This window comes from Primulina eburnea, chromosome 6, assembly GCF_022965805.1.
Source record: "Primulina eburnea isolate SZY01 chromosome 6, ASM2296580v1, whole genome shotgun sequence".
Classification (NCBI taxonomy): Eukaryota; Viridiplantae; Streptophyta; class Magnoliopsida; order Lamiales; family Gesneriaceae; genus Primulina; species Primulina eburnea.
The window spans coordinates 21,305,833-21,309,485 of NC_133106.1; the positions used below are offsets into that span (position 1 = coordinate 21,305,833).

At 39.9% G+C, this 3,653-nt stretch overlaps 1 non-coding gene across 1 annotated transcript; it reads left to right on the plus strand.

Annotated features, from left to right (window-relative positions):
• The first annotated feature begins 1,915 nt into the window (after positions 1 to 1,915).
• LOC140835575 (small nucleolar RNA R71) lies at positions 1,916 to 2,022 on the plus strand. Its single transcript, XR_012118899.1, has one exon. It is a non-coding gene; the product is annotated as a small nucleolar RNA R71 (small nucleolar RNA).
• The last annotated feature ends 1,631 nt before the right edge of the window (positions 2,023 to 3,653 follow it).

Genomic DNA, 3,653 nt, shown 5'->3' on the forward strand with positions numbered 1-3,653 from the left:
ATGCTCCTTGAGGACTCCCAAGAGCTTACTCTCCATATCATCTGTCAAAGAAGAGGAAATAATAACAGGCAATTTATTATTTTCTCCTAAATATACGTACTTGAGATGTGGAGGTAGTGGTTTGAGCTCCACAGTAGGTGGCTCCTCTAGGCTTGACTTTTGAGGCATTAAATCTTTTCTGTCTCCCAATTCCTCTAGTCTAAGTCCTCACTTGCTTTCTCCAAGGTGGAATGACATTCAAGTGAGCTACCATCTCCATCTTTTCCTCGTCTAGCTCGTCCTCCTGCTTTTCAGTAGTGAGAGTGGCCTCCAATGGTTCTTTCAATCCATCCTGCATAAAATCACAAACGAGAGAATCCAAGACATCAATACGAAAACAACTATCATTGTGCATTGTGTGCTTGAGAGTATTGAAGACATCAAAAATAATTTCTTCTTCTCCAACTCTCAGTCTCAATTTCCCCTCTTCAACATCAATCAGTGCTTTCCCTGTAGCCAGAAACGGTCTCCCTAGGATTAAAGGCATCTCTAAATCTTCCTCCATGTCAAGTACCACAAAATCTGCAGGAAAAATAAACTTATCCACTTTCACCAAAACATCTTCGATAATCCCACGTGGATACTTGACAGATCTGTCAGCCAGCTGCAACGACATCCTAGTTGGCTTGGGTTCACCTAATCCCAGTCTCCTAAACATAGAAAAAGGCATCAGATTAATACTCGCACCAAGATCACATAGAGCTTTATGAAAATTAATGTCACCAATAATGCAAGGTATAGAGAAACTCCCTGGATCTTTTTGCTTAGGAGGCATCTTGTTTTGAACTAAAGCGGAGCAATTTTCAGTCAAATTCACCGTCATATGATCTTCTAGCTTCCGCTTATTTGCTAAGATATCTTTCAAGAATTTTGCATAACTTGGCATATTCAATAAAGCATCAGCAAAAGGAATGCTAATATGCAATTTTTTAAATATCTCAAGAAATTTACCAAATTGTGCATCTAATTTAGCTTTCTTCATTGCTGCAGGAAAAGGTGGAGGGATAAAAATTTATTCTGTGCAATAGGTGTAGATGTAGAGTTAGAAGACTTACCTCCTCGATTTTCCACCTCATCCTCACCGTGCTTGGTCTTTTCCTCATTAGACTCGAGTGCTTTTCCACTACGCAATTCCACAGCATTCACATGTTCTCTTGGGTTAGTTTCCGTGTTGCTTGGCAAAGCTCCTTGCTCCCTATTAGCAATCAACTTAGCCAATTGTCCAATTTGATTCTCTAACCCCTTTATGGATGCATCTTGGTTCTGAAATCTCGTCTCTGTTGCAGAAATAAATTTAGTCATCATTTGCTCTAAATTGGACTTCTCCTCCCGAGGCGGTTCTGGCTTGAATCCTTGGTGCATCCCATACGGTGGACCTCTTTGTTGGCGATTTTGGTTGTTTTGACCTCCCCATGAAAAGTTTGGGTGATTCCTCCATCCCGGATTATATGTGTTCGAATAAGGGTCATTTCTAGGACGGTTCTGGAATCCCACTTGTTTTACCGGTGCTCCCTCAGGCACATAGAATGGATTGCCATCTTGGCAATCCTGCACGTCATGCTCACCCCCACACTTATCACAGAAAATTTCTTGCAGACGCATAGCCGACCCACTCATGCTCATCCCATCAATCTTTCTATTCAAAGCCTCTAACTGTGCTGAAACCGCCGACAAATCATTAACTTGATTAACTCCAGCACCTCGTCTCTGCCTATCAGACTGAGGATGATAGCTACTGGCAGCCATCTCCTCCAATAACTCATATCCTTCCTCAGCCGTTTTTCTCAGTAAGTTACCACAGGCAGCAGCATCTATCATAGTACGGTTAGGAGTAAGCAGACCGTAGTAGAAAGTTTGAACAACTAACCCAAGAGGCAGCTCATGGTGTGGACATCTCCTCAACAAGTCCTTGTAGCGCTCCCATGCCTCGTAAAGTGACTCTTGCTCATATTGAGCAAAAGTAGTAATGTCGGCTCTAAGCTTCATAGTCTTCGACGGAGGAAAGTACTTGATCAGGAATGCCTTTGCCATATCCTCCCATGTAGTAATAGACCCTACAGGCAAACAGTTTAACCACGACTTAGCTTTATCTCTCAGTGAAAATGGAAATAAACGCAAACGAACAGCATCATCAGACACGCCATTAAACTTAAAAGTATCACAAATTTCAAGAAAGTCAGCTATATGAGAATTAGGGTCGTCAAGTGCACTTCCCCCAAATTGGACAGTGTTCTGAATCATCTGAATGATAGCTGGCTTGATCTCAAACTGATTAGCTCGGATGACTGGTCTTACGATGCTTGGACGTGCTCCATCAAGAGACGGCTGTGCATAATCCATCATCGGTATACGCCTTGGCTCCTCTCTGTGTAGCTCGTCTTCCATTCTTTCCTTCGCTCTTTGCTGCTGTAGTCGACGTCTAGCTGTGCGTTCAATCTCGGGGTCAAAAGGCTCAAGCTTAAACTCGAGTGATCTTCGCATACACCACAAGAAAAATCTGCAACACAATGAGAGTATCAAATAACAATAAAATAAATAATACTAAAGAATTTAAATGAAAACTAAAAATTGTGAATCAACAGTCCCCGGCAACGGCGCCAAAAACTTGATCGAGCAAAACTTGCACCGTGAATAGTCCCAAAATTTATTTTATAAATGAAAGCTCGATTTAAATATCGCAAGTGCACGATAGTCAAGTTATAATAAACGTAAGTGAATACGAGTATCGTTCCACAAGGACTGCGTTACACTATTTTTTATTTTCAAGTAAAATTTCTTTAGCAACGATAAAATGAGTTGATGATTAAACTAATGTAAATTAAACAACTAAATAATTAAAATGCAAAGAAAACGTATTCAAGAGAGCAATGATTAATTTGGATTAAATCAATTGAGAAATGAATTTGTTGGGAATTAGCAGTTCACCTACCACTCGTGTTTAAATAATTACACTCGACTTTTACTCGTGCATTCGACGGAATTCCCTAGACTAACTAATATACTCTGTCGAGCTATATTAATACTAATCATAAAAATGCAGTACTCAAGTGTCCTCAATTATTTAACAGTTCAAGATTGCATTACATTCTATGGAATCCACTAGCTTTCATCCGGGTGAACTATCACTATCGACACGTACCCAATTCCGTATATCTACTAAAATTGTAAATCCGTGGTTTATACTATTTGATCCTATTGTTAATTGTTCTATCGAAATCATCAACAACATGAAATAATCAAAGGAAGTTAGCTAGGCTTCGATTGAAACAAGAAAGAACAATAGCATAAACAAATCACTAATAAAAACGTCGAGAAATAATGTTAAACACCTGAGTACGGGGTAGGATCCCCTCAAATCCCAACAAATCTAGAGTTTAGCTACTGAAATTCATGATAAAAACCAACAATCAATGTAAGAAATAAAATACTGAATAATGAAAATACTAAAGATGACGATGGATGACGGCCACGACGCGTGGAAATCTCGAGGTCTTCGAAATCTCCTTTCTCTAGCCTCTCCTCCCAGAAAAGTGATGAAAAATATGATAAAAAATCTCAAAAGGCCGGCTGATCTAGCGAGAGGTCCTCACATAAATTTCCTTGAGCATGTCCCT